Below are 21,524 nucleotides of genomic sequence, written 5' to 3'. Positions count from 1 at the left end.
TTGTCATCAGGAACTGAAACTGATCCTAAACTTCTTTTGACGTGACCTCTGTGACCTTCAGAGAGATGAGTGGGTGGATGTTGGTGAGTGCAGGTGAGATGGCGGCTCCTGATCTTCCCGGGGCTCCCAGTGATGCTCTAATCCCAGAGCGCGGGGACTAAGAGCGGATTAGCGGCCGGAGGAGACATCCCCCCCGTGTGTGTCCTGCTGCGTCGTCAGATCTCCGCTAATCTGATTCCCTGCAGCTTTAGACTGAGTGTCGCCGTCTCATCTGCCTCATCCCTTCATCTCTTATCCTCCACCATCCCATCACCCTCCACTCTTCCTCCCTCGCCATCCCTCCTTCCTTCTATCATCTCATTACTGTTATCTAGCCAACTAATTCGCTTGATGCCTCCTCTGCCTCCCCTGGTCTTTTGCTTCGGTTGTGGCTGCAGTATCCCAGCATGCTCAGCGGGGGGGTCAGACGGTCAGAGGGCCAGCGTCTGCTCATCTCAGCGGTGGGACGAGGAGAATTGACATGAAAGATCAGCTGGTGGGGCGTCGGGACTCGAGCTCAGCAGCTGATGCACTTTGACGAGCCCACAAACTGAGCTGGTGACAAAAATGAACTTGCTGACTCAGTGGCCAGAGTCATAAATCACCTTTTTATGTCACAGATGCACGAGCGTGGTTAGGTGTCACTCAGTCGGCGCCTGCAGGGTTAACACTGCGTATTTATAGTGACACAACTTGAGTCAATGTGATATCTTAACACATCAATAAACTGATCAACAGTTTAACCACAAACATGAGTCTCAGTCTCATCTTGATGACATCATCAGCCACGAATGCCCAGTAGCACCAGACAAGACGAGGTGTCAACAGAAGCCTGATAACGGATTCACCCGTCGTGTCCACCTGCTCGCTCGTGTGTGTCTTTCTCTAACACACTCACACGGACAAACACACACACACACACACACACAAAAGTGTGTATTGAGTACTCAAGAGACAGGAGTGTCTGATGTTATTGGAAGGACAAATTAGTGGAGCTCAGGCCTGATGTTCTCTCGCCTGGCTGCTCTGGACCACACTTAATCTATCTGTGTGTGTGTGTGTGTGTGTGTGTGTGTGTGTGTGTGTGTGGGGAAACTAAGAGAACACGAGCGTGTTTACTTCATGTTTTACCTTCATAATGAGGGTTCTTTCCTAGACAGGATTCCTCGACCCTCAGCCGCTCCTCGAATGTGTGACGACTCTGACGGGCTCAGTCTCCCGCTGGTCAGACCTGGAAACATCGGGTTCAACGGTTGAACTTCAGTCCAGTTTTTGAGGCGAAGTTCATGACTCGGCTTCCTGTCTGACTCTCTGGTTTGGGAAATGTTTCTTCACCTCTCCATCTTCATCTACGTGTCAGTGCCGGTGGCGTCACTCCAGCGCCACTTAACAGGAGCTGGCAGACGTTTCTGCTCCGTCACTGCCAACATCCCAGCCTCGCTCCTCTGCTGAGGAGGATTTCATGCTCTCATTTCCTCTCAACAGATGTTCGTCTTATTTTCCTGCAAACATCAAAATCCACTTTGCATTTCTGATCGGAACTGTGATGAAACAGAATTCCAATAAAGATTTTAAAATCACGCCAAATCCCTGAACTGCTGTTTCTCGTATGTGCAGAGACACAGGCAGAAGTTGTGCTGATGATATCAGCTGATACTGATGAGTAATCTTCCATATTAGCAGTAGTTCCTCTCAATCAACCAACACCATCTGAATTAACATGTACTTGACGGTTGTTATCCCATGTTGAGGATAATCGGACAGTAGCAGCTGATATCGATGACTAATCGACAGATATCAGCAGCTGTGAACACATTCAAATGGCGTAATGTTGAATCAGGTCTTTGCATTATTTGTCCAGCAGGGTGCGCTGTGCTGCATTGTTACACTGCTGTTTATCCATCTCCAATATCTTTAATAAACGCAGAGAAATTTAAATAAATCAGTCATCAGAATCGGAATCTTAAGAATTTGTCCTCTGGTCTCCTTCACAACCTCCAGCCAGGTCAGCAGAGGTCAGCTGACTGTTGTGCAAGCGTGTATGTCAGTGGGCGGAGCTTGTGCCAGCAGCATATGCTACCGTAGCGGTACACTACTGATTGGTGAACCTCGTTCCTGGCGGCATAAGGCTCAGTATGAGGCTCAGTATGAGGCTCAGGATGAAGCTCAGTATGAGGCTCAGTATGAGGCTCAGTATGAGGCTCAGTATGAGGCTCAGTATGAAGCTCAGTATGAGGCTCAGTATGAGGCTCAGTATGAGGCTCAGTATGAAGCTCAGGATGAAGCTCAGGATGAAGCTCAGGATGAAGCTCAGGATGAAGCTCAGTATGAAGCTCAGTATGAAGCTCAGGATGAAGCTCAGTATGAGGCTCAGGATGAAGCTCAGTATGAAGCTCAGGATGAAGCTCAGTATGAGGCTCAGTATGAAGCTCAGTATGAGGCCCAGGATGAAGCTCAGTATGAGGCTCAGGATGAAGCTCAGTATGAAGCTCAGGATGAAGCTCAGTATGAGGCTCAGTATGAAGCTCAGTATGAGGCTCAGTATGAAGCTCAGTATGAGGCCCAGGATGAAGCTCAGTATGAGGCCCAGGATGAAGCTCAGTATGAGGCTCAGTATGAAGCTCAGTATGAGGCTCAGTATGAGGCTCAGTATGAGGCTCAGGATGAAGCTCAGGATGAAGCTCAGTATGAGGCTCAGGATGAAGCTCAGTATGAAGCTCAGGATGAAGCTCAGTATGAGGCTCAGTATGAAGCTCAGTATGAGGCTCAGGATGAAGCTCAGGACGAAGCTCAGTATGAGGCTCAGTATGAGGCTCAGTATGAGGCTCAGTATGAAGCTCAGTATGAGGCTCAGTATGAAGCTCAGTATGAAGCTCAGGATGAAGCTCAGTATGAGGCTCCGTATGAAGCTCAGTATGAGGCTCAGTATGAGGCTCAGTATGAGGCTCAGGATGAAGCTCAGTATGAAGCTCAGTATGAGGCTCAGTATGAGGCTCAGTATGAAGCTCAGTATGAGGCTCAGTATGAAGCTCAGTATGAAGCTCAGTATGAAGCTCAGGATGAAGCTCAGGATGAAGCTCAGTATGAAGCTCAGTATGAGGCTCAGGATGAAGCTCAGTATGAAGCTCAGTATGAGGCTCAGTATGAAGCTCAGTATGAAGCTCAGTATGAAGCTCAGGATGAAGCTCAGTATGAAGCTCAGTATGAAGCTCAGGATGAAGCTCAGTATGAAGCTCAGTATGAGGCTCAGTATGAGGCTCAGTATGAGGCTCAGTATGAAGCTCAGTATGAGGCTCAGTATGAGGCTCAGAATGAAGCTCAGGATGAAGCTCAGTATGAAGCTCAGGATGAAGTTCAGTATGAGGCCCAGGATGAAGCTCAGTATGAGGCTCAGGATGAAGCTCAGGATGAAGCTCAGGATGAAGCTCAGTATGAAGCTCAGTATGAAGCTCAGGATGAGGCTCAGTATGAAGCTCAGTATGAGGCTCAGTATGAGGCTCAGTATGAGGCTCAGTATGAAGCTCAGGATGAAGCTCAGGATGAAGCTCAGTATGAAGCTCAGTATGAGGCTCAGTATGAAGCTCAGTATGAGGCTCAGTATGAGGCTCAGTATGAGGCTCAGTATGAAGCTCAGTATGAAGCTCAGTATGAAGCTCAGGATGAAGCTCAGGATGAAGCTCAGTATGAAGCTCAGTATGAAGCTCAGTATGAGGCTCAGTATGAAGCTCAGGATGAAGCTCAGTATGAGGCTCAGTATGAGGCTCAGTATGAGGCTCAGTATGAAGCTCAGTATGAAGCTCAGTATGAGGCTCAGTATGAAGCTCAGTATGAAGCTCAGTATGAGGCTCAGTATGAAGCTCAGGATGAAGCTCAGTATGAGGCTCAGTATGAGGCTCAGTATGAAGCTCAGTATGAAGCTCAGTATGAGGCTCAGTATGAGGCTCAGTATGAGGCTCAGTATGAAGCTCAGTATGAGGCTCAGTATGAAGCTCAGTATGAAGCTCAGTATGAAGCTCAGTATGAAGCTCAGGATGAAGCTCAGTATGAGGCTCAGTATGAGGCTCAGTATGAGGCTCAGTATGAAGCTCAGGATGAAGCTCAGGATGAAGCTCAGTATGAAGCTCAGGATGAAGCTCAGGATGAAGCTCAGGATGAAGCTCAGTATGAAGCTCAGTATGAAGCTCAGTATGAGGCTCAGTATGAAGCTCAGGATGAAGCTCAGTATGAGGCTCAGTATGAGGCTCAGTATGAGGCTCAGTATGAAGCTCAGTATGAAGCTCAGTATGAGGCTCAGTATGAAGCTCAGTATGAAGCTCAGTATGAAGCTCAGTATGAGGCTCAGTATGAAGCTCAGTATGAAGCTCAGTATGAGGCTCAGGATGAAGCTCAGGATGAAGCTCAGTATGAGGCTCAGTATGAGGCTCAGTATGAAGCTCAGTATGAAGCTCAGTATGAGGCTCAGTATGAGGCTCAGTATGAGGCTCAGTATGAGGCTCAGTATGAGGCTCAGTATGAGGCTCAGTATGAAGCTCAGGATGAAGCTCAGTATGAGGCTCAGTATGAGGCTCAGTATGAAGCTCAGTATGAGGCTCAGTATGAGGCTCAGGATGAGGCTCAGGATGAAGCTCAGTATGAGGCTCAGTATGAAGCTCAGGATGAAGCTCAGTATGAAGCTCAGTATGAGGCTCAGTATGAGGCTCAGTATGAAGCTCAGAATGAAGCTCGGGATGAAGCTCAGTATGAGGCTCAGGATGAAGCTCAGGATGAAGCTCGGGATGAAGCTCGGGATGAAGCTCGGCATGACCCAGGTAGCAGACCTGACCCCGGAGCAGTCGTTGGAAACCGCACAGTGTCCTCGAGTGCACTGTCACACACAAACACTCCAGAAATGTTAAAGACACTCAAAGAGAAACGTCTTTCTCCTAAAAAGGAACAGAAGAATGACTTTGGAACACGTGTGTGTGAGTGTGTGTGTGTGTGTGAGTGTGTGTGTGTGTGTCTGTGTGTGTGTGTGTGTCTGTGTGTGTGAGTGTGTGTGTGTGTGTGAGAGTGTGTGTGTGTGTGTGTGTCCACCCAAAATTAATTCCCCCTCCATGCACCAAATTAGATAAGCACCAATCAGATCTACCCACAATCCCCCACGGCCTGCTGCTGCAAATGAATGCTGGGTAAATGGAGGACGGAAAGTCGATACACACACACACTCACTCTTTTAATCAGGTGTGTGTGTGTGTGTGTGTGTGTGTCCCTGAAACAAACTTTTATTTAAAGTTCCTGCAGTCATATTTATTCTAGTCTCTCTGCGGACGTGTTCTGTTTTATCTGGCGTTTGTGCGGCAGACGCAGCCCGCGGAGACGCCACAGAACCAAACATGTGATCCGCGTCTTCCTTTTTCTACTTTCAGATTATCAACACTGAGTCAAATCCACGAGCTCAAAGCATCCAAGACATTGGGAATGATTTTGTTTCTTTCAGCAAACTAAAATGAGCCATAAAGGAATCACTGAAGATGTTGATGTTCTGTAATCAGAGAGAAAACGGCGCCCGTCTGAGGTGATTTGAAGCTGCAGCAGACAAGAAGACAAGCAGCCTGGTTTGTCCTCACCGATTCACGCCGCCATAAATGTCAGAATGATTTGCCATCTGAGGCGACACCGGTAAGGCCTGGCCGTGTCACGGGAACACGATTTAGACCTGAACCTGAGATGTGTGCATTTTTTAAATTTTTAGTTTGGAGTGACAGAAGCATCAGTCACTCCACCGGAGGAAGTTTTTTTTTTTAGATATGGACACACACACACACACACACACACACACCTGACAGGAAAAGTGTGTATAAATTATTGATCGAAGACCTCGGGGTGAATCATATGAATAATACAATAAAGAGCACAAGCCTAGTTAGCCTGCTAGCTGCCCAAGGCTAAACATGAAAGGGTGCCAGGGGCAACTGCTAGCAGCTAAAGGCTAATGCTAATAAAAGCTGCCTGGGTCAGGAAGCTTCTGAATCATTCAAATCAACATTTCATTTCTTTTAACATCCCAGCGTGAAGTCTCTCTGGAGACTTGTGTGGTTATGAACGCGCTGTATTAGTCTGCAGCAGTCAGGGAGCTTCTGTTGTGGCTTTGCAACGTTTAAGAGAAACTTGATTTTGCGCGTATACCCAAAAAAAAAGGTTATTGTCCTTTTACTTTTTACAGATTTGGATTATTATGATGTGAATCTCACTTTCCTGAGATCTGAGAGGGTTCGGATCCATGTTCTTATGCTGCCGGTTTTCAACAGCTGAGGTTTAATTAAGAAGGATGAATTATCTGCTGACAGCACCTGACGACATGTGTGTCTAAAACGCCGTGTGTTGCTGAGCAGCTGACTGACTTCTGGATACACACGAGTTCATTAGTGATGTTCCCTGTTGGAGCTTCGTTTGTGGGATCATTTCCTATTTTATATTGCCAGAAGTGAGGCTGGATGATGGCAGCTTCCATCTGAGATTCGACTGAAATCACAACAATGCGGCAGTGATGACATCACGATGCTGATTTGTACAAAGTATGAATCGATGCTTCGTCACATCCGCACCCATGACGACAGGGAAACAGTTTTTAAAAACCTTGTTCTGCAAATGAAGTTGGGTTTTGTTCGTCTACAGCAAGATTGACACCATCAGACCACAGGGACGCCATGATTGTTAATGCCGTGTGTGTGTGTGTGTGTGTGTGTGCGTGTGCGTGTTCGTGTGTGTGTAATAAGTCCTGATGATGCGAAACATGACTAAGCATAAACAAACACGAAGTGATGTGACAGTGACTAAATTGTGCCACCATAGCAACCACCATAGCAACCAACGACAATCACCTGAGACCCAAAACTAACAGGAGAGGATGTGAATGGAAGAGGAGTGTGTGTCTGTGTGTGTCTTTGTGTGTGAGTGTGTGGGGGGGACAAACACCGGGGGGAGGAAGAGACAGCGGGAGGTGAGAACAAGGGAGGAAATGGAAACGAAGAGGCGGCGAAGGAGGAGGAGAGGACAAAAAGAAGAGATGAGCAGGAAAGAAATGAGGACGACAGCAGGGTCATCAGATGAGCACTAAAACTGTGACAATTCAGCCACTCGGAAGGATGAAGACACCTTGAGACGCGAGAGGAAAATGATGGAGGGAAGAAGAGAGGAAAGAGTTCCTGGTTGTTATCAGCTATTTCTCCTCCACATGGACAAAAACGGGACGTTTGAAGAGTTTCTCATGTTCAGCGATGCACATTCGTAAGATTCAGCAGCGATGCTCTGCTTTTTGAAGTCCGTTTAAATAGGAAATGGACAGCGAGCCTTGTTCTGTTTTTGAATTCACTGACACATACAAGGGTCTCAGGGTGAGGTTGCAGATGATTCCTGGACCACATTCCAAAAGCGTGTAAAGCGTTGAGCTCCTCTAGTTTACCAGCTCACTCATGACTTCGCTCCTCCTCCTCACCTGGTTGAGCACCACGGCAGAGGACTTCAGTTCCAGTCCGTCCCCGTCAGATCATCCCTTCAAGTTTAATGCCAAGAAAAGGGAAGGGAGCTCTGATGGTGGTTTATCCGTCCATGTCACGTGACGTAGGGGGAAATGGGATTCCAAAACTCCATCCAGGTAACAAACGATCTCCTTTTCCAACCAAACAGCTCATTAATGTAAGCGTCCGGCATTATTCAACCCCGAGTCTCCCGGTTCAGGTTTGGACCGTGACTGTGTCTGACCACACGATGTTGAGCTGCCAAATCTGCCGTCGTGACTTGACCCATTTGGTCCAATAGCATTTAGAACATCTCAAAGAGCCGTGAGGTGAAACCACAAGCAGGTTCGGCTCTAGTTTGCTGGTTCTACTCTCCTGTGCAGCCATCGGTGGAGTTGCACTCGTGCCTCATTTGTTCCTGGACGCCACCGTTTGGTTTCATACACCACTGAGCAGCTCTCACAGGAATTACTGACGTACCCAGGTCTCCTCACACTCCCCGGCCGTGTGCCAGTTAGCAGCATCGTCTCTGCTGCTGAATTCACGCTGCATCTTTTTTTTGGGCTCCACAACATCAGTCTTTCATTCTGCCACTGCACCGGACCGTGCAGTGGCAGAATGAAAGACTTTGTATTATTGTTTTATATTTATTACCGCAGGGTTGCGCTGGTCTTGTTTTACTGCTGTGCTTGTGTTTTATGATGTAGTTTTAATGCTGCACCAACTGTATGGCACTTTTTAATTTCGTTGTGCATTTTAGGTGTCACAATGACAATAAATTCGATCCATCTTTCTACTTTGATATTGTTTGCATCCAGAACCTCAATAATCCGTCTGGATTATTGACCTGGACCAGCCTTGTTCGGTTCTCCTGGACCTAACCTGACCTGCATCCATGCTGCAGCACACTGGAAGTACCAGGAGCTGTGAGTTCCAGAGAAAGTCCTTAAAAAGCCTGCACTAGCAGCAGCAGAACCTCCTCGGATCTGCGTCAGGAAGCCATCTGATAAGCTGACAAGCTGGAATGTCGTGGCTGGTTTTTCTTCACTGACTCCATCAACTTCCCTCCAGTTTCCCAGCATTCCTCAGTGATGAACGCTGCACTTTCACACACTCAGTCAAGCAGGCTGCGCCTGGACGCCGCAGATTCCTTCTTCAGCAGCAGGAGCTTCCTGTTTGTAGCAAGAACGAAGGTTCTGGGATCACTGCGCTCTTACAAGTCCAAACATTCACCACCACCTCGTCCAGAAGGGACTGAGTCCATCTCCAGCCAAGAGTGGGTGGAGTCTAAAACCAGACTGAGATTAACATGGGTAGGCCCCAAGTCAAGACTTCGTCCAGCAGTCCCATTCAAGACCAGGTCCAAATGAGGTTGAGCCCAAGTCAAAATCGAGTTGGAAAGAGGCTGACTATGAGAAGAACCTTGTCCAGAGAAGGTCGAGTCCAAGTCAAGATCAAGACCAAAAGCAGTTGAGTCAATTCAAGTCTTGAGGGTTTGAGTCTGGGACAAGACAGATTCCAGGTCAAGACCTCATCCAGGAGTCAGGAGCGCTGATGCTTAAAAAGCTAAATATACAATAAAAATACAATAAACAGAGTTATGTCTGGACACCTTCTCTTACTCTCCATTTATTAATCCAGATTAAACTTTGACGAGTTTATGGCTCCTTAGAAAAACAAAGTCCAAATTTCCAACACAACCTTTGAACTTGGAGGTTTCTACTTTATTCTTTAAACACCCAGACTAATTTCTCATCTGCGAATGCTCACGTTGTCACCGTGATTTTCTGCTCTATGGAGAGAACGAAGGAGCTTCAGTCAGATTTATGGAGTTTTATTTGCAATCCTGTTCACACTCGAGACCACAAATGTGTCAAAAATCTCTTAAACCTCTGTGTCTTCATGAGTTTGACCTCCATTTTTCCTCTGCAGACCCCCCACATCCGCCACCCTCCCCCCAGGCCTGGTGTTGAGCATCGGCGTTCCTCCTGACTAATAATCGCTCCGCTGCCGTCCTCTGAGGCGGAGATAAAGGAAAATCCCCCCGAGGCAAAATCCCTTTCGGCTGGCTCTGTAGAATTTCCCCTTAAATGAAGCTGCTGCCAATCATTAGCATGGTGCCAAAAAACCCACACACCCACACCCACACCCACACACCTACACGTACACCCACACACACGAAGATTCCTGGCACTGAGCTAATTCCCCACTCGCTTGCTCACTCGCTCCACTTTACGGGATAAATATTAGGAATTAGTTGGGAAACCTTGGAAAGCTGCCCAGGAAGCTCTCAGGCAGGAGACAGGAAGGATGTTTCTTTGTCAGATGAGTCGCCGTGCGAGAGTTTGAAGAAAGACTTGAAGTCACTTGATTTTTAATGAGACCGGATGACCGCAGGATAAACGCCATCGACTGGAGGGACGGATTGATGTTTTCCAGGAAGAGGGGAGGGAAACAAAGGGGTGAAAGAGGAAAGAGAGGAGAATGGCGGGGTAGGGTGGGGCCTAAGGGTCCACTTAAGCTAATTAATGGATTGGCGTGCACATGCGCCAGCGTGCACGTTGTGTTTTAAGGGGCTTATGTCTTCATCCATTAGACAAATGAGAGGGCAGGAGAGAAGCTTCAAGTGGAAGACTAATGGGCAGCAACACACACACACACACACACACACATATACATACACACACACACACACATACATACACACACACAAAAACACACACTCACACACACATTTACATACACACACAAACACACACTCACTCACTCACTCATGGCTACAAAGAGTAATCAGTCTTCTGGACTAATCAGGATTTTTTTTAATGAACACGCAATCTCTCACTCGGAGGCAACAAAACACACTGATTGAATTAGAGCAGCGCTGAAGCGACCGCTGCGGGGAGGCAGAGAGGGATGATGGGAACGCAGACGAAGACGAAGGAAGCTACAGCTGGGAAAGTGATTCACACCCTCTGTAGATCACTTTTCAGCAGGCGCCTGATTACCGAAGCGTCACGGAAACGAGAAACGCGAGAGGCCTGGAGAACGCTGGATTGTTTGCCATGTGACCATTGATCACTTTTTACAACAGGCCAACAACCGTTGACGCATCAAGATGATGTCAACAATTATGGCTGAACATATTTCGTCATGTCAAAAGTCACTGTTACAGCTTCAAACATGAGGTCAACTCAAAAAAGTGACTTATTTTCAGAGCATCACTCTGTAAATAACGATAGCATGGATAGCATGGACAGCACGGATAGCATAGATAGCATGGATAGCATAGATAGCATGGATAGCATGGATAGCATAGATAGCATGGATAGCATGGACAGCATGGATAGCATAGATAGCATGGATAGCATAGATAGCATGGATAGCATGGACAGCATGGATAGCATAGATAGCATAGATAGCATGGATAGCATAGATAGCATGGATAGCATCGAGTACGCTACATTATTGAGTCCTTTGATTTCCTACATAATGAGATGCTCCAATCTATAACAATGATTAGTTACAACAGGAAGTTAGTATCACCAGGATGAGGTTTTTGTAGACACGGACGAATAAAACAGACTAATTTTATGACCAAGTGGAGTCGCCCCCTGCTGGTCATTACGAGGAATGTAAATTTAAATCACTTCTCCATTGACTTCACTTCTCAGTCCTGAAACACTGCCCCATCAGTTCAGAATGTCTCCCAAACTTCACCTGATCACATTGGCAGCCTGAAACCGGTTCATCCTTATTGTGGCGTTCTGACCGAGGCGACGCAGCCTGGGACTAAGCCGCCGCTTGCAGCAGCGTTTCAGGCTCATTCACATGAGATTTACATATTCATCTCAGATATCTCCATCTGATCAAAGTCACACAGCTCCTCTTAATCGAGTCTCCCAGCTGTTTCTGTCATTGCTCGCTCATCGCCGCCAGTGGGTCGGAAGATTTCAGCTGCGTGCATACCAGTGCTTGCAACGCACGGACGGGCCAGAACATCCGTTTCCTGGAGGAGTTTTTTTTAATTCTAAAGTGCGTGGACACACGTCATGTCTGCTGGGGTGTGTTTGCAGATCATTTCAGCATCTTGACGAGGCAGAGTAATAAATTAAAGCTGCAAGCAGCGTTGTTAGGGCCTGAGCCCCCGCGCGGCCTACGGCCGCGTCCTTGACACCGGCCCGAATCCAACGGTGTAATCGGCAAATCCCTAGGCCTTGTAGTTTAGGAGATACGAGCCTCAGTTCGCTGCACAGTGTGACTGCAGAGCTGAGAGCCGGCCCTTTAAGAGCCCCTCCCTTCTCTGCTCGCTCTCTGCCATCTCTGTCAGAGTGGAGAGCAGAGGAGGATTTGGCAGTTTTACTGACAAACACAGTCATAACTCTGCATATGTTGGTCAAAAGTGTAATGTAAAGACACCAGTTTGTAGAGTTTTTTCTCAGGAATTCAATGGTGTGTTTTCTGAAGGTGTGAGTGTTTTAGTTTAGAAGCTACAAGTGTTTGTTTGAGAGTATGTACATGAGGGCAGAGAAGCTCCAATTGTGGTTTCCATGACTACAGTAAACAAATCTCTGCCATCTCTGTCAGAGCTGAGAGCAGAGCTGAGAGCAGAGCTGCCAGCTGGCCCTTTAAGAACCCCTCCCCCGCTGCACTTTCTTTGATCTGTGCTAGAGTGGAGAGAGTGGAGGATTAAGAGAAATGTAGTGTGTAAAAGCTGAATAACTCGGCCTACGTTGGTCGAAAGTAACACAAAATACCATATTTTTGTAGGGATTTTTGTCAGGAATACAGTGATATGTTTTTAAAAGCTGTGCGATGTATGGTATAGACGTGAGAAGCATTTGTTCGAGAGTATGTACCATGAGAGGACACGGCCTCCCCATTGACTTCCATTGTAAGCGTGAAACGTGTCTCCCCGACTTTGACGGCTTATAAAATGGGAACCGAGCGCGTAGTATATTATTCTTACTGAACTTTTAATCAGCACAGTTGGGAGAGTAATGTGTGAAAGTTTGGAAGCCCTGGCATTTACGGTTTAGGAGGAGATAGATTTTGTTCGGGGAGTAACAAAAGTCCTGATTTTGACAGTTTTGTCCAATTTGTGGACATTCTGTTGGAGATAGGTGAGAGGTCAGAGTGTAAGAATAGTATGTCTTGATGAGACGAGTCCAACGGTGTTGGTCCCATGTCTGTGGGAGTTTTGTGTGAGGAGTTATAGCGCGCGAAATTAAAAAAAATTATCTTTTTTTTGTGTGGCTCCCTAGGTGGCGCTATAGACTTTAGTGGCGTTTTTGTTTTTGATTAGTGAATGTTGAGACATACCGAACGATTGTGCCAAATTTCAGCGAATTTCATGCATGTTCAGGGGGTCAAATTAGATTATGCGCGTTATGCGCATTATGCGCATATAGCGCGCACTCATTGAGAGCAAGAACAGTATAATACCAGGTTTTGAATGGGTGTGTATGTGAAAACTGGCTCCGGGCCGTCTGACCCAGTTGCCTCATGGGTGTTGGGGGGGCCTGGGACACTGTTTAGTGTGTGTTTTTACTGTTTTTAGTGCTGCTAATGTGTTGCTCTGCCGAGCAAACATAATAGGGTCTTCGCCAGAAGTACCTTCTGGCTCAGGCCCTAAAAAACGCAGCAATTTCAGATATAATTTTTGCCACCATTGGTTTCAATGGGGGACCTCACCCCCTGTCCCCCCCCGGACCCCCCTGTGATGTTTTTAGAGGCCTGTGATGCTCCTAAGTGTGTGTTTTTACTGCTTTTAGCGCTGACTTCGTGTCTCTCTGACTTCGAAACATAATAGGGTCTTCGCCCAGAAGTACCTTCTGGCTCAGGCCCTAATAATAATAAAACGTTACAATTTCAGATAAAATTTTTGCCACCATTGGTTTCAATGGGGGACCTCACCCCCCGGTCCCCCCCCGGACCCTCCTGTGATGTTTTTAGAGGCCTGTGATGCTCCTAAGTGTGTTTTTTTACTGCTTTTAGCGCTGACTTCGTGTCTCTCTGACTTCGAAACATAATAGGGTCTTCGCCCAGAAGTACCTTCTGGCTCAGGCCCTAATTAAAGCTGCAAGCAGCGTTGTTAGGGCCTGAGCCCCCGCCTAACCGCGGCCGGATCGCCAGCCCCAATCCAACGGTGTAATCGGCAAATCCCTAGGCCTTGTAGTTTAGGAGATACGAGCCTCAGTGTGCTGCACAGTGTGAGAGCAGAGCTGAGAGCCGGCCCTTTAAGAGCCCCTCCCTTCTCTGCTCGCTCTCTGCCATCTCTGTCAGAGCTGAGAGCAGAGCTGAGAGCAGAGCTGCCAGCTGGCCCTTTAAGAACCCCTCCCCCGCTGCACTGTGTCTGATCTGTGCTGGAGTGGAGAGAGTGGAGGATTCAGAGAAATGTAGTGTGTAAAAGCTGAATAAGTCGGCATACGTTGGTCAAAAGTCACACAAAATACCATATTTTTGTCTGGATTTTTGTCAGGAATACAGTGGTGTGTTTTTAAAAGCTGTGGAATGTATGGTGTAGATGTGAGAAGCATTTGTTTGAGAGTATGTACCCTGAGAGGACACGCTCTCCCCATAGACTTCCATTGTAAGGCGAAAAGTGTCTCCCCCACTTTGACGGCTCATAAAATCCAAACCGAGTGCGTAGTATATTAACCTTGAACAACTTTTAATCAGCACAGTTGGGAGAGTAAAGTGTGAAAGTTTGGAAGCCCTGGCATTTACGGTTAAGGAGGAGATAGATTTTGTTCGGGGCGCAAAATTGTCCAAAATTAGACATTCGTGTCCAAATTGTGGACATCCTGTTACAGTTAGGTCAGGGGTGTGAGTGTATGATTTATCCGTCTTGATGAGACGAGTTCAATGGTGTTTTTCCCATGTCTGTAGGACATTCCTACAGTCTGTGGCGTGGTTTTTTGTGTATGTAGGTGGCGCTATTGAGTAGACCGCCTCTTTTTTGTTTAATTATCAAATTTTTCGCCGCACCCAATGTGCTTACCAAATTTGGTGAGTTTTCATGCATGTTTAGGGGGTCAAATTAACTTTTGAAGTGGTGAGTGTGACTTCGAAACATAATAGGGTCTTCGCCAGGGACTGGCTCAGGCCCTAATAAATGGGATGAATGTGTGAAAACATGCTGACGGTTGCAGCTCCGCAGCGAGGAACCACGGCAGCTCATCACATATTGATAATAGATTAATATTAGATTAAGAAACGTCCCCGCAGGCTCATCTCAGCTCATTTTAAATACGATTTAACTCTCCACCTGTAACACTGTGTTGCCTTTAAAATGGATTAAAAACTAAAAGCTTTACGAGTTCTTGTCTTTGAGCCAATCCTCAGACCCTGACCCCCTCAGGACTCAGTGGACGGACGGACCGCCACGCTGCTGCAGCGTCCAGTCATTTATTCAGCGGCGACCATCCACACGACCGCCTCCACTGAGCCTCTTTAAACCTCGCTTGACACAATGAGAGCGCTTTAGCAGACAGGACCCTCAAGACTGGGGAGACGTTGAAGGATCACCTTCAGGTACTGATCTCTTTCTCTCAACTCCCCCACGTGCAGGAGCTCCTCCAACATTCCGAGTGTCTCCTCAGCTCCAGTTTTCTGGGGCAGTCAAGAAACTTTAGCAACATTTGGGACACAGTTGAGAAAAAAAAAGGAAAAAAAGGATGAATCATATCTGCTGGAAGTGGGCCAGCACCAAGACCAAATGACCAACAGACTGTCCCGGTACATTCTCCCCTAACACTCAGAAGTCTGCTGTCCTTCATTTCAACTTTGTCAGACAGAAGCAACAGATGTGCAACAGAAGGTTTCGATGGTGAGCTTCTTTAGAAACCAGGTCAAAGACTGAGGTCTGAAGTTTCAGGGTGTGAAAAGTGGGACAAGAACAGGTGGGACGTGTGGGAGGCAGGGTGTTCTGTACCGGGCCGGTGCATTAAAGAATCAACTAACCTGATTGGTTTAGAGCTTCATGATCTGCCCTCCAAACCACCAGGGGGCAGCACATTGCCAGGAGGCTCAGGCATGGATCAGACATCTTGCAGCTGCTTAACTGTATCTGTCCTCATATCACAGCACCAGAGCCAACAGTTTCCCACCTGAGGCGAAATCAAGTCACAGTTCCAGGTCAGACTCACGGTTGTCATGGCACAGAAACCCTCGCTGGAAGCTCTGGACACGGTGATGCCACAAAGGATTTGCTGCAAAAATGCTGCAAAATCTGGAGGCAATCAGATGTAAACAAAGAACACTTGAACAACGTGACGAAGGTCCTGCAGACGCCTGACTGGACCATGACAGGTGAAACCAACCAACACACCACAACGTGATCATGGTCACAGCTTCATGTCCCCATAATACGAGGAGCACCAGTTTTACACACACACACACACACACACACACACACACACACACACACACACACACACACACACAATGACGAGGTCATGAGGGGGGGCATTTTCCAGCCGAGGGATAAAGATTGAAGGGAAACAGGGAGGAGGTCCAATCTTATCGGATTTAATCCAAAGGCAGACAAATAGCCCACCCTTCGCCTGTCAAACGCTCAAGGACACACACACACACACACACACACACACACACACACACACACACACACACACACAGAAGGGAGAGATTAACCCGTTCAACCATTTAAAGTCTCAGAAACGAGGCCATGACCACAATAACCGCCAGTTTCAGGTTTGTCAGGAAATGGCGTCGGCTCAGATTCACCTTGGCGTGGAGCCTCTTTAGCTGGTCTGAATTCACATGGCAATCTGGTTTGTCGAATTGGACACAGAATTTATAGGTGCCTGATGAGCGACGGAAATCATTGAGTGAATCGCACAACGGAGCTGCCGCATGTCCCAAATCTACTGGTCTAGGACCAGCAGGACCAGCAGGACCAGCAGGACCAAGCTGGATTCACAAAACCTGAACAACATTGTTCAAACAGGATTGTAGGAGTTGGTGTGAAATTGATGTTATTGGTGACTCTGACTGGAGAGGCGCTGCTGGGCATCAGTTTCGCCGTGGTAGCGACACGGAGAGCAGAGCAGCATTTGCTGTTGTGGTTGCAGAGGAGTGTTTTTACTTGGCAGGACAGAGAGTGAGATCCAAATCTGTCATTAAAGCACAAATTTGGCAGGAAACCATTTCAAGGATCAGCAGGTCATCTGAAATATGAGGCATCAGCACGTGAGCAAAACTGAGTGCTGTTCAGTTTTAATCTTCCACAAACAGTTTCAGAGTTACAATCCAGTATTTTTTTATACCCATTTTATCCAAAAAAAGCTCCTTTTCAAGCCAAAGAATTCTCTGAAGTATGGTGGCCTCCGGAACACTAGGTGGCGCCAGACAGACTTTATTCCAGTTCACCATTTTTCAACACAAACCAAACCAGAAGTGGACTTCACTTCAAAGTCTCTCAAGCAAACCTCCTGCAGCTGCTACGGCGTGCAGTCCGTCTCTTCGTCTAGAAACACGATGTTTCCACCCAAGATGGACGAACATGTCGGCACGTATTTGAAAGAAAACAAACACAAGACATGCAGGTGCCAACCTCACGTAAACGCACTGACTGACACTCCCACAACCACCGCACAACCTTCTCAACACCTGGACGTGAGTTCTTCTGGCGTCATTTTCAGGCTGTCAAAGCGTCACTCTCGGGGCCGGACCTGAAACATCTCAGGTTCTAAAAACAGAACCGCGTGTTCTGGTGCCGCCTGCAGCGTCATAGTTGCTAAAAGAGCAGCGACGCTGTGATTTGGACTTGACAGGGCAGAGATGCTGCTTCTCTTCTTCTCTGGTGCTTCATGAAGTGAGGAATCCAGGTCGCATGCTGCCGCTGCCGATGAACCACCATCCCTCAACAACCTGATATGAGCAGAAATGAAAGCGGCGAGGGAAAGCGGCGTCTTTCTTCTTCTTCTTCTTCTTCTCTCATGCGTCTGTCAGCCGGCTGGTTTTACTGTCATTGACACAAAGAGCTCGCTCCACACGTCTCCTGCTGCCATTCCAAATGTCTGCTTTGCTGTTAGTACCACAAAGTGCTCTCTTTCTGTCATGCCGACTCTCAATGGTTTCTGGGTAACTAGACTGCCCCCCCGACACCTCAAACCTCCACTGATCATCGTTTTCAGTTTCAGTTTTGTCAGAAATCATTGCGGCGTCTGATCAGGAGTTTGATGATTCTCCTCATCCTCTCACCGAACTAACAGGTGCTACGAGCGGACCGAGCCTCCTCTGACGGACGAATGAGAGCAATTCCACCATGAATGTGATGTCACATGTCTGATGTGCTACTGAATAGATGATGCTGCAGTTTACAGGATGCAGAATGACGTATTTTCTCAGGCCAATTCGGTTGCTGTGGGCAGATATTCAAATCAGATTCGATGCTTTTATTTTGAAATTGAAAAAGACGCTTCCTTCCTGTGAAACTGCATTTTCCCCCTTTGTCATGGAAACAAGTCTTCCAAAAAAATCGAGCCCAACAGCTTACACCTGCACCACAGGGAACTTTGCTCCCAAGTGCTCGGGTTTTACCTCACGTCCCTGCACACCTTGGCCCAGGCTCCGCCCCTCGACCATGCTTGCTGTAAACTGGTCTTATAAATTTGTGTAAACCTGCTGACAAACAAACACCACAGAAAAGATGACTCATCAGCTCGCCGTGGTAGGACGGGGCGCAGTTCTTAGGCTATGAAGAGAAACTCAGTCTTTGCCTCCGAGCAGCAGCAGATGAAGACGAGCGCTCCCACGACCTCAAGACGACCTCACGGACTCAGTAAACTCGCTGAAAGTTTGTTTGCAGCATCAAAGAGGTGGTGAGAGAAAACCTGGCTGACAGTCAGAGAGCCTCCAGCACTCAAAACACCAACACAAAGACGCTAAGACAACACCTGAGCAGCCCGCCCACACACACACACACACACACCGTGGAAAGGTCGCTCTGACATAAGAACCATATTCCGCAAATATAAAAAAGTTTGAGCTTCATGTTCCAGACTCTAATTGTTGCCCTCACACATCCAGACTCTCAGGTAACACACCTCACGTGTAACACGCTATTAACATGTGAAGCGTCCTATTATCTTGAGTTACAGGGAACTTCAGCAACCAGAAGCACCTGATGGTGAGTCGCACGCGACCTGCTATGCTAACAAGCTGGTTAAATGGACTAATTAATGAGCTGATTAGCAAACGATCTCACGTGAACTGACTCTCCACGCCGCCGTTAATCGTTTTAACTGCTTTCTTCCCTCGTTAACATGCAAATGACCAGATGAAACCAGCTGATGACACCAGAGCCGCCAGTGTGACCGCATGATGAGCCGCTTTCTTCACGCTTAAAACAAATGGCCACCATGAAGGGTTGAGGGTCGCTGCTCCGAGCGCCGGTGCCAGAGTCAACGGCTCCTCGTCTCTGTGTTTACACCAAAAAACGTCATTTAGCGGAAGACAAAAGACACGGCGTAAACACGCCTCGCAGCTGAATCAGCGCCAGGTTGTGGGCTTGTGGCGTGTCACGTGAACATACAGATATTTGTGTGTGTATTTTCCTGATCATGAGACATCAAAACAGTTTGTCGTTGCACACAGGAACAGTAACAGAACATGCGGGTCTGCAGAACCACTCCAGAACTGAATCGGTACTTGATAAGAACAATGTCAGAACCAGTGAAACCACTGAACGTGGTACCCGACAATATCAATCACGAGGCCACGGAACGCATTTGACCTTCGTTCTGCTGACATTTTCTGAGTTGCAGGCCCTCAGAGAACAGAGGAAGTTCCTCTTCACAGCACCACTGAGCTCAGGAACGCTCCGGTCCAGGAAAGAGTCATGTGACATTTCCAGAGATAACAACACTTTTGAACTGGAAATCAAAGTTCCATCCACTCAGGTCTCCCAGCCCACAGCACCACCACCTCCAACCCACTGATGGGTTTTTCATTAAATGACCTATTTACTCGGTGTGTGTGTGTGTGTGTGTGTGTGTGTGTATACGTGTGTTTTGCAGGAAAAGCTTTTGTCTTTGATCCAGAATCATGTTTGTTTTTTCAAGGTTTTTTTTTTTTTAACTTCATTTCTCTCCTTAAATCACCCTGCGGCAAAACTGGGAAAACTCCAATACACACACTCGCTCACACACACACTCGCTCACACTCACACTCGCTCACACACTCACACCCTACAATGCTTAGATATCCGTTTCATCTTCCTCACGCTGTCGTTTCATCCCTACATGAACTGCGGCTCAGACGCGTCTCAGATGGTACAGACTACTTCCTGGACTCAGAACTTTCCCTGCAGAAATTGTTTAGCAGCTTTTTGCATTTAAACTTCACGTGTTGGAAGTTTCCACTTGTACTCATATGATTGACTTCAACTCCACAGAAACGGCAAGCAGCTCACGGAGGTCAGTAAAGGTCAGCGAAAGGAATCCTGTCATAAATCCAACGAGCTTCTGTTTCTGTTCATTCAGGTTAATAAAAAGCTCCAGCACATTGAAGAAGCTCTGATAAACCATCTGCAGTCCTCACCGTGGTTTCAGGTCCGTCCAGCGTGAGCAGCTCCGCAGCCAATCAGTGAGGGGTTGCAGAAGGAGGCAGAGTCCACGCGTCTTGATTAACTCCTTGGTTTATAAATCTGAAAGAGGAAGAGGAGACGGAGTGAGGAGCGCCGCCAGGAGCGAGCTTTCATCGTCATCCAAAAGCTTTTGGGCCAGACGCAGGTTTCCCTGAGAACTGGAATGGCGCCAACACGAGGATCAGGAGCGTACCAGTCCCGTCACCGTTTGTGTTGTGGAATTAATAATCAATTAAACTTTTGAATCCAATTCTCTCTGTTCTCCATCACTGGAGGTTTTGACCCTACAGCTTCTCCACCTTTGACCGGGACAACGAACCACCTGTCATTCTCATCATGGCGGAGGCCTGGGGGGACAGGGCGTCCTGCTGTTACTGTTACTAAGTTTAAGTGAGTTTTTGGGCCTTTGGGTGTCAACGAGGAGGGCTGGTAGGTGACAGCGGCCGCCATGTTCCAGCTAATGAGGCCATCCAAGTTTGATATGAGACCAGCGGCGGGGCGACAGCGGGCAGCTGGGGAGAGAATTAAAGACACTGAGGGACGAAGGAAATAAAGGAAGACGTACGAGGCTGTGAACACATGTTGGAAATCCAGCAGGAGCCCTCAGTCAAATTCTCTTTATGCAAACGTCCAATCTTATTTGATTGTGATCTGATTGCCGGCACGCAGCAGGGGAAATCACTGCCGCCAGAAGAGCCGCCGCACCACGACTCACCTGGACGTTCGAGTTTGTTCTGGAGGAAACTTAATGAAAGGGAGACGTGCAGCGTTACACAGAAACACCCAGCTGGCTTCAAATGAATCCAGGCTGACGGAAACAGAGGGCCGGTGCAGATATGAAAATATCATGTATATAGAAATTAATTTATTCAGCAGAAATGAAGCTCAGGCTGTAACAAGTAAAAGTAATACTGTAAATCTCCTGCACAGCTTGATTTGAAATGAGCAAATCGCCTGGTGACTCATGCATGAAATCTGCAGATTTTGTCTACAAAGACAGAAGTCGTAATCAAAAAAGACACAACTGCATGTTTTAAGTCTTCACAAAAATCCAGAAACACGCACACTTTTATTGAAAGTCTCTTATAGTCCATTGTCCCCAGAGACAGAAAGTAGATAAGGAGCCTCCTCTAGAGAGCTGAGACCCAGGCTCGTTAGCTTAGCACAATGACTGGTAGTGGGTGGGAAGTGTTAGCGTAGCTCCGTCTCTGCCTGCAGGAATAGAAGGAGGGTTGTATAAATACCACATTAAAATGAGGAGACGTTGTAGTGGTAGAATCAGACACGTTGCCGGAACTACTTTCCTGACTGGGAGCAGTGATTTGACGCAGCACCTCCAAAGCTCCACTGGAACTTGGGTCAACAGAACCAAAGGTTTG

General features: G+C 47.4%; 1 protein-coding gene across 4 annotated transcripts in view; it reads right to left on the bottom strand.

The window, feature by feature from the left end:
* Positions 1–21,524, bottom strand: part of LOC147240249 (semaphorin-6C-like) — a 112,646-nt gene that overhangs the window by 76,120 nt on the left and 15,002 nt on the right. For 2 of the 4 annotated variants that reach the window (XM_086193318.1, XM_086193321.1), the window contains exon 2: positions 20,100–20,205. The gene's annotated coding sequence lies outside the window, so the exon portion shown is untranslated. Of the gene's footprint in view, positions 1–1,170; positions 1,271–1,374; positions 1,542–20,099; positions 20,206–21,524 lie in introns of all 4 variants that reach the window. The other 2 variants (XM_086193319.1, XM_086193320.1) reach the window with 2 other exon arrangements.

The sequence above is a fragment of the Aulostomus chinensis genome, chromosome 22, assembly GCF_037954235.1.
Source record: "Aulostomus chinensis isolate RoL2024-O1b breed Wild chromosome 22, RoL_Achi_v1.0, whole genome shotgun sequence".
In the NCBI taxonomy this organism is placed as follows: domain Eukaryota; kingdom Metazoa; phylum Chordata; class Actinopteri; order Syngnathiformes; family Aulostomidae; genus Aulostomus; species Aulostomus chinensis.
The sequence above is the reverse complement of the archived record's forward strand: the minus strand, read 5'-3'. Positions and strand labels throughout refer to the sequence as shown.